This window comes from Pinus tabuliformis, chromosome 2_2 (genome assembly GCF_031772625.1).
Source record: "Pinus tabuliformis cultivar Carrire ecotype Pingquan chromosome 2_2, CPIR1, whole genome shotgun sequence".
Classification (NCBI taxonomy): domain Eukaryota; kingdom Viridiplantae; phylum Streptophyta; class Pinopsida; order Pinales; family Pinaceae; genus Pinus; species Pinus tabuliformis.
Window position 1 is genome coordinate 386,553,728 of NC_142300.1, and position 10,194 is coordinate 386,563,921.

Consider the following 10,194-nt stretch of genomic DNA (forward strand, 5'->3'; position numbering starts at 1 on the left):
TAAGTTTTTTCCTCTCTCTGTTTCTTCTTGGATTTCCGACCCCTAGTCGTCTTGATAGGAGTGATTTGCGAATTGTCAGTTTCAGAATCTCTCTCTATAGATTCTCCCTCAGAATCGGAGGCGAGACTGATGTGCTCTTCGTTGCCTTCTTTTCCCCTCTGACCATCATCAAATGGTGGAACAATTGATTCGACTTTAGTTTCTTTCACTTGCTTCAACTTATTTTCTGTATCCTCTTGGGTCTCCATGACATCCACCTTTTCTCCTGAGGAGAAGCCATCTTTAGAAGCAGCAGCGGCCTTTGTATTAGTTTGTGGCTTCCGCAATGGAATGGAGTTATTCTGCCCCGGGGGCTTTGGAACAGCCTTTACCTTTTTAATTTCTTTCCATCCTTCTTCTTCAGCCTTGTTCCCTGTTGGAGCTTTTGGGCAGTTTTGCTGGAAGTGCCCATGCTCATGACAGGTTCAACATTTCAAAGGCAACTGCTCGTAGTCCAGCTTCTGGTAATGATGCCATTCTCCAATTGTAAGTTTGACCGCTTCTGGCAGACCGGCTTCCAGATCGACTTCCACGCAGATTCTAGCGCAGGTATATTGGCCCTTGTGATCATCTTTGTCAATGAAATGACCCAGCCCATTACCAATCCTCTGCAGGGATTGATAGCTCCAGTAGTGTATCAGGAGGTTAGGGAGGCGATCCCAGACCGGCGCCTCCTTAGGGACATCGACAGAGGGATAGAAATCGGGGCTCCATTTGTTAAGACACAGTCCCTGATTTCCCATAAAATACGGCCCATTTCTGAACACCAAATCACGATCTTTGGAGGTAAATTCAAAAATGAAATAGCCTCTTCCCACAGCATAACAAATCACGCTATTTTTCAGCTGAGGTCTCCAGTTTCGCTGAATCCAATCATTCATGGTTTTTGTGGAAGGCCAGCGGCCCATAAACTACCCTACCAAGCCTCTGTCAGCCAGGGCAAGAGCGATTTTAATTGATTGTTCCTTTAGAAGTGCAATCTCTGGTATTTCTTCGAGCTTTTTTTATGAATTTCGGCACTTTAGAGATCTGGCATTTCTTCCCTTTCTGCGTTAATAGGCTATGAAATGCGTCTACAGAAGATGATGGTGCGGTAGGAGAGGACTCCCCACCCCCAGGACCACTCATGGTGGCGTCAAAGCTCGACGGCGGCTGCAGACCTAATCACAACACCGTAGAGCAGAGCAGAGTGCGCGCGATACATCATTAATGTTATTAACAATATTTGTCATCTAAAAAAACTGAGGTAACTAAGCAAATTTAAAATTAAAATGACCAGATCAATATGAGACATATTTAGCATATTTAAAATTATTATATTAATATTAGATGAATTTACATATTATTGATAAAATTAATCATATGTTTGTTAGATTTTCTTTGGCCCACAGGACTAAACCCGAATTATATCCATGTTAACTCCAGATCTATTAAGAATCAAGAGGGATCAAATCTCTCAAGGTGAAAACCTTTCCTCAAGTTTTGCACTCAAGAGATTTGCACCTCGAGAGATTTGATCCCTCGCTTCATAGATCCTGAGTTAAGATGGATCTAGGCTGGTATAATCTATGTGGGTTGTTAAATAAAGTTCTTAAGTAAATATTATTGTGTGTGGTAGATTTCCCTTTAAAGAATTTATTCAATAGGTTCTCAAGTAAATATTATTATATATGGTACATTGTTCTTTAAAGAAGCAAGGAACATTACATCTAGTTTGTAATATGGATAATCATTTGTTTATTGATAGTATTTTCTAAAACATGTTCAATTAAAATTATATATAGTCCTTTGTTTATTGATAGTATTTTCTTAAATGGGTTCAATTACAATTATATATATATGACCCTTTTATTTCCTTTATATAACTATTTCATCTATTTTTTCTAAATATATAGTTTTGCTAAAAAAAAAACGCTATGCAATGAAAACTCATTAATCTACAAAAAGACAATTAACTTGTAGTTTACTCTCTTTCCTCTTCTATGATTCAAAGTATGACCCTGTTTATTTCCTTTATGTAACTCTATTTCATCTATTTTCTATATTTTGCTAGCAAAAAAAGCTATGAAATGAAAATTCATTAATCTACAAACAGACAATTAAATCGTAATTTATCCTCTTCCCTCTTCTATGATTCAAAGTCAAAATATTTGTGAATTTATTCCATATGTATATGTTTGTATATGCGTATATACTAATATATGCATAATAAAATTACATATTTAATATTTTATAAAAACAATATTTTACTTTTCTACCAACATACGTGTTTATTAAAAATCAAATTTTAAATATTTCTATTACAATATTTTTATTAAACATTTTATTCATGTAATAAAATATTTAAAGCAACATAAGAGATATTACAAAGTAGAAAAATAGTCCTTTGTTTATTTCGAGTACCCACATGCACAAAATTACAAAAATGATGAAGGCTGTATTATAAGACAACAAGAAAAAATGATTACTATAAAGAGACCATATGATTAGGTGGGTGATGAAACTCAATAGAAAGGTAACCATGTAGATAAAAAAATTACAAAAAAGATGAAGGTTGTATGATAATACAAAATAAAAAAAGATAATTATAAAAATAATAAAACAATAAACCAAATTAAATTTATTTTAATTAGAATAATTTTAGCATTTAGAATTTATTTTCAAAATTATTTTTATCTCCGTTCTTCTTGCATGATAGTTTTTAGTCTTAAAAAGTTTGCATTCCTACATATTTAATTCTTTTGAACTCTTCATAAATCTATACTTAAACCATATTTAATAAATTCATAATTAATATGAATATATATTTATAATAATTATATATTATATTGTTATTATTTCTATTGTGAAATAGAATTATTAAAATATTCATAATTATTATATATTTTATAGTTAAATATAATATTACATTCCTTTCTTCATGTCTTGTTGTAGATATAATGTTATATTATATAGTTTTGTAAAAACTAATGATTATTACAATTTAGTATTATGAATGGTGTATTAAGTTAACTATTCTTTTAAAATCAATAAAAAATTGGATGGCAATTTGCTAACATATCCACGCAAGTTTCTCTTTCTTTGACTGTTCTCACTTTATTATGAGACTTAGTTAATATAAATTATGTATATAGATATTAAAAAATTAAGTATATATATATATATATATAATTTAATAACATTTTAGATGATAGATATACTAAAAAGTAATAAGTGTATGTATTTTCCCATCTCATTATCATGATCTTAATGAAAATATTTTATTTACTTAGTTATAATAAATATATTTTGTAGGTAAATTTTTCATTATTTTTTCTTCACCTTGTATATAAAATATGCATTAGTTAAATATATTTTTAAATCGTATAAATTTTTTTATTAATTTTATTATAATTTTTGTTTTTATTTTTTTTTTTAATTTAAAAAAATAAAAATCAAATTTGTATATAATTATATAATTATTTGTCTATTATATCTTAAATAAAAAAATATATCCGTTTATGAAATCCAATAAATTCTAAATAAAAAATTTGGTTGTTGAAAAACTATCTTAATAACCCAACTCACTAACAAACCAAATCTAACTACTATAATAAACATTATTTCCAAATTTAAATTATTATAAAAATTGAGTGAGTATTATTTCCAAATTTAAATTATTATAAGAATGGAGTAAGAATCATAACCAAACATGGTAAATGCATTCTTCACAAATAAACAATATAATATATATACATTATTTATTGAGTGTATTAAGTAACCTAATTCAAACTGATGATTTAATTTAATTTTTAATATATATATATATATATATATATATAATTCATCGTGTAAAGAAGTCGATGGTTTCATTTTCGCAACAAACTACATCATTAAGAAAAAATAAAGAAATTATGGGGGTTTTGTCGATATTAAATTTTAATTTTATAAAAAAATAATTTTACTAAATTATAAATCATAAATTTGCTAAAAAAGCTTATTTATTTTATTTTTTAAATATAAAATTTAAATTTAAAAACAAAACAATTATTTTTATATATTTTTAATATTTAGAAAAAAAAATTATTACAACTTGGGATGCCTCACTTGAGATTCCTTTATCATTTTTATGTGATTAAACTAGTTATATGGTTTTGAGTGGAAATAATATTTGTAGTTAATATGGTTGAATATAGACAAATGAGGTGGCCAAAACATTATATTTGTTTTAAATAATTTATTTAATTTAGCTCATATACTATTAAGAAGCTTCCATATGATCATCAGATATCTGATTGAATGTTGAATATGGATTAACTGTGCATAGGTGTATTGTTAAAGCAATGCTCAAATCTCGTGTAGGTCTTACTTACCAAAAGAATGCTTAAACATAAATTCATGTTTATACATTGTTTGATAAGTTTAAACTAAAAAAAATTAAAAATAAATAAAAACCAAAAATTTCACACACCATAATATATATTGCAATATATATTGCATATTTGAAATCAAAATTCTAAAATAGGGAAATATTGTTAAGAAATTTTTTCAAAAACTCTAACTAACCAACAAAATCTGCCAATATACCATTGTAAGTGGAATTTGCCAATATACCATTGTAAGTGTTAATTCCAGTTTTCAACATTAAATACTTGTTTGTTAATTCCAGTTTTCAATATTAAAAGCTTGTTTTGATTATACGCAGCCGCTAACGCGGTCGTCATTATTCCTCAATAGGTACTTGCTCCACGAGAATTTTGAAGATCTGGTCCTTCACTTCGTTGTTAGAAATGGATATGCCATCTCTGTATTTGTAAAGGAATTGAAGGCCTCGTATTATATTGAAAGTGAACTTCTTACAACACAATGGTACGCTGTCCTGCTTAAGAAACTCCCGATTCATTTCCTCAGGGGAGAGATGAAGGATGCCCTTTATTTGATTTAAAGAATTTTCCACGGTAGAATCAGGATTGTATTTTATGTAACACTATATGATTGAAGCCATCTCCCTGCGTTCCTTCTCATCCTTCATTGCAACCGTGAAAGAAAGTGATAAAGGTGTGAGTGAGGATTTCGTGTAGAATGTTATGCATCCAATCTTGTTTAAATGCTCTTAAAATAAATGTAATTTCAGATGCCGAATACCTCGAAATCTCTTAAGTCGTCGATGAGTCTGATTGTCAATTCTGAGAGCTCCTGGATCTTAGATGGAGAATGTATTTGCTCCAGAATGTTGTTCGGGAGAGTATGACCCATCAAGAGAAGCGGAATCAAATTTACGACGCACATCCCTGAGCTAGCGACGACATTCTTTATGTACTCATTAAACGTCGGCACACAACCAGTTGTTATCCATTCTGCTTCTTGCAGATAAGACTCAAGGTATCGCACCCACTGGGCATACAACCAGTAAAATACATTGATGGTTAATGTCTCATTCAGGGAATACTTGGCATTTTAAATTTATTTTGTTTTCTTTTAAAATTGTTATTCCATCGCATATTAAGAGTCACTCGGGTAAGTACAATGTAACCTAATATTCTGAAAAGAACGCATACGGTATCCTTTAATATGGCTGACGTGTCCGGCCTTGCTTGCTTACGACTTCAGCGGCCAGTTCATTTTCTGTATTGAAGAAAAACTGGATTGCAATTTTTATTTTTTCCGGAAGGTCATCTATCAACGAAAAATCCCATCTGAAAAATCCCACAAACAGTAATAAAAATTAAAATCTTCAAGATATATAACAGGAGAAGCTTTGAGGAAATCAAATAGCAATTTGTACAAAGTCAGTAGAGTTTGAATTCACCGTCTCACTCCCTCTGTGATGGTTTTCAGTTCGTCTAGCATTCCGTAGGTATCATAGAGGTCATCTAGAACAGTTCCGACGGTAGTAACTTTTGCGAAGGCGATTCTGCTTTGAGAAAACTCGGGCTCGAAAATGCATATAACCGCCCAAAAGTAAAGTTCCATGTGACGCCTCCTATAGAAATTCACCTGCGCAACTTCTGAGTCCCTCCACCACCTACCAAGAACATAGGAGTGTTGCAGAACATCATGTCTAATCAGGAAACCCATAATCAGTATATGTTCCTCGAGCAAACTTTTATTTTAATGCCACCGGATGAAAGGACTATCGAGAGTCAATTTTCTTTTAAAAGGATATATATTTCAAGTCTCCAATCATTATAGATAGATAAATCTATCAATAATTTGCAACGCAAAATAATTATTTTGTAATCTTATTAACATTTAAATTTTGATATTACTAATAAAATATGATTATGAATTTATGTTTCTATGATTTATATCAATTTTTTACGACTTCTTTTTCTCTTCTTCTTCTTCTTCCTTTTTTTTTTTTTTTTGGGCTAAAATAACATCCAAATTAAATTTTGATATTACTAATAAAATATAATTATGAATTTAGGTTTCTATGGTTTATATCAATTTTTTTGGGACATTTTTGAGCTAAAATAACATCCAAATTCAGTTGTTTATGTGTTTGGAATCAGCAATATTATTAAAATTTTCATCTATAAATTGGAAATTCTGAAATTGGGATTTAAGTGGAATCAATTAAATTATTTTGAATATGTTTAATTATTATTCAAAAAATATTAGATAAATACTTTTTTCCAATTGATTAGCTTTTAGTTCCTTTTAAATTCAATAAAATCCATATTTACAAAATAAAAATTAATCATCATAATATTATTAACTATACTTCTAAAATAAAATAAAAAGAGAAGAATTAGTAAGGAACCTAAGTGGCGGATTACCATATCTCTAAACTTAAAATTAAATAGAAAGATAAATAAAGCATCACCATGTACGATGAAATGGTCCCGAGCACTACCTTGTAATATACTGCATCTCTTTCTGATGTATGCATTGCAGAATATTGAAGTCCAATTTGGCCAACTCCAAAACTTTTTGGTTGAAATTCGATCTTTAGAAAAAAGTGGCAAAGGGATTTACTATAGTATAACCCTATTTGAAAATGGAAAATAAAAACAATTATATTTAGTAAACCAAGAACGTACTTGAGCCACGAATGATTTTGTAAATATATTTCAATAAAGCTGCGAGCCTCCCATCTGGGCGAACTGCAATGCCATGGAAACTCCAATGCATACTTCACCTAAACAACCATAATTAATGAGGTCAAATCCCTTATAAACCATCGACAGCATCCTCTTAGGACCATCAAAATGCGGTTAGTGCTTACCTCTTCCAGAAGGCTTTGATCTACGCCGGTAACTTCCCCGCGAGCAGCTAAAACTTGATTTAGATATTCTCTTGTGTATGCCTTCGCCTCTCCCATCACTTTCTCTCCGGGAAATGAAATTTCTGAAGCTCGAAGTAACCACAGCATGCTTCTTACTTCTTTATCTCCACCGAAATTGCAGAAGAATTTCCCGTTTCCATCTTTGAAATTCTCCAGCACACCTGCTTGAGAGCTTAGTAATATAAGTACTGAATTAAATGATGGAAAATTTCAGGAAATAAAGAAGAATGCTTCTTGATCGCTTCTCTATTTCTAAGAGAATCTGTTCGAGGTTTACGAATAGAAGAAATGAACTAAATTCAGAAAACCTATGGATAAATACAAAGACGCTTTTCCACGTTTAGTAAATGGTATCACCAATTTAATGCAGGTTTTCTAACAAAACATATCAAATCATGAACAGCAATAATAATGAACAGCATCTATTCCGTTGAAAATTTCCAAACAAACAAACCTACTTATTGCGTGTCATCCATTAAGAAAATCCCTACAACATTAGTTACATCACCATTAATTACTTCCCAACCACATTAAGAAGGTATATTCTAGCTTGACATCGAATAAAAAATCCATTGCTGTTATACCACCTGAATCTACGTTATATCCATGCAGTCGGAGAGCTCGAAAACCTAGAGCGGTAGTGTTGAGATCTCTGTTGAGAAAATCTCTTGATCCCACAGCCATACCCTTTTCGTTCCAATATCTACTCAGCGCAAACAGTCAGCCTTAAACGAAGGAATGGAAGACGGCCCCAGAAAATCAATGTGAAGATATATGTTGAATATGTAATTTCAACTCAGCCGTACCAACGCCCAAACCGCTCAGCAAAACCGCCTTTCAATTTCGGACAGCCTTCGAGCTTAAAGTTGTTTCCGTACTCTCGAGCCTGATGCAATAAAAGTACGAGCCCGATTCAATAAAATATGGGCAGGCGTCCCTCCCCATACGTACGCAACATTTCGGAAGATAAAGTTCTGCAGCAAAATGCGATATCTCTGTTCGCTGTTGGATTGTCTCCACCATTCTCCTCTGTTGATTTTGTAAAACTGCATACGAACCAACATTAAAGTTTTTGGGTGGATTAAAATTCAAAGTTTTGTTGACCTGGTAAAATAATTTAATGAATTAAATATGTCCATAGAAGTATTGGTAAGTGTTTTAAATTTTAATGTTTTTATATATAAGAGGTATGGGCACATATGCACGTTAGGTAATTTTTGGTATGGCATATGTACAATATGTAAGTTTATTTTTTAATGCGTTGACTATATGTATTGTAAAAACCCACGGTAGTATAGAATGTTTTTATATTAAGTTTTTTTTGATAACGAGCCTTAAAAATATATGCTCGTGGGTTTTGTTCATTGAATCTGTAATGAAACACACAGCAGTGTGTAGAAAAGAAAGAGAACAGGGGAGGGCTTTAATGTTTTGTTGGCCATCGTAAAACGAAGGAACACCATGAAATTTTTATTGCATTGTTGATTCTTAAAATATGATATATGACAGCCGTGTGGGGTGTAGGCCATCGTAAAACGAAGGAACACCATGAAATTTTTATTGCGTTGTCGATTTTTAAAATATGATATATGACAGCCGTGTGGGGTGTATGAGTTTTTGAAGTTGCATATGTAAATTTCTTTTACAGCAGTATGTAAAAGAAGATTTTTACATCAGTAAGTAAAATGTTTTCACAGCAGTGAATGTAAATGAGAATTTTACCCAGTACAGTAAATTCTCACGCAGATACAGAGTTTTGTTGAATATTTTTTTTGGTGTGAATCCCTCTCAGCAAAGAGGATGAATATGTATTTGGCATTTTGTCTTAATGAACAGAAATCTTTTTGTGGTGGTGTAAATTAACAGAAATCTTTTTGTGGTGGTGTAATACTCTGTTCTCAGTATAAAAAAAATTAAAGCCTCCCTGTGCAAAAAGATCCTGGAGTAAAGGAAACAGAGCATTGCCTCTGTGTGCTTGAATTGTTTGTTTTTTGGATTTTATCAGAAAAATCCCCAACAGTGGTATCAGAGCAGGCTCAGGCTCTTTGAAAGTGTTCAAGAAGCTGAAAGGAGGAGTCTTTTGTTGCAGCGGTAGATCTTCTCCAGCAGAGTGAAGGCTCAGTCAAGAAAATATTCAGGTATTCTTCAAAGTTTTCTTTTTGTTACTGCTGAAGAGAGAGTCAGTGTTTTAAACACACAGTCAAGAAATTGAACCATAACTAAAGATGCAAGGAATGGCCAGCACAAGCACTGGTATGGGTATGTTTAACACCCAGCTCCCACAGTTTAATGGGAAAAACTATGACTATTGGGCAATAACCATGACAACCCTGTTTGCCTCTCAAGATTTATGGGAAATAGTTGAAGATGGTTTTGAAGAACCAGCAGATGAAAACCAATTTAATAGATTAACTCCAGCAGAGAAGGATCTGTTGAAGAGAAATATGAAGAAGGATTCAAAAGCCCGTGTGTTGTTGTATCTAGCAGTAGATCAGAGTGTGTTTCCAAGGTTAGCAGCAGCTAAGACATCCAATGAAGCATGGCAAACCCTCAAGACAGCCTATCAAGGCATGGAGAGAGTGAAGACAACAAAACTACAATTGCTGAGGAAGGATTTTGAGAATCTGAACATGAAGGAGTCAGACAACATTGACTCATTCTTCACACATGTAATTGGTCTGATTACACAGCTGAGGACTCATGGAGAAACCATTGAAGAAAGGAAGATTGTGGAGAAAATATTGAGGGTCCTACCCTCAAAGTTTGATGCGATTGTCACCACCAATGAAAAGACAAAGGATCTCTCAAACTTTTCAGTTGATGAGCTACATGCATCACTGAGAACACATGAGTAGAGGTTGAGTAGGAACGAAAACTCATCTCTA

At 32.2% G+C, this 10,194-nt stretch overlaps 1 pseudogene across 1 annotated transcript; it reads right to left on the reverse strand.

The window, feature by feature from the left end:
* Positions 1–4,681: 4,681 nt before the first annotated feature.
* On the reverse strand, positions 4,682–8,078 carry LOC149192883 (delta-selinene-like synthase, chloroplastic; annotated as a pseudogene). Its single transcript, XR_016254918.1, has 8 exons — positions 7,897–8,078; positions 7,250–7,470; positions 7,065–7,162; positions 6,878–6,970; positions 5,828–6,043; positions 5,604–5,714; positions 5,164–5,440; positions 4,682–5,044 (listed from the first exon to the last, which is right to left on the reverse strand). The product of XR_016254918.1 is annotated as a delta-selinene-like synthase, chloroplastic (transcript).
* Positions 8,079–10,194: the final 2,116 nt, after the last annotated feature.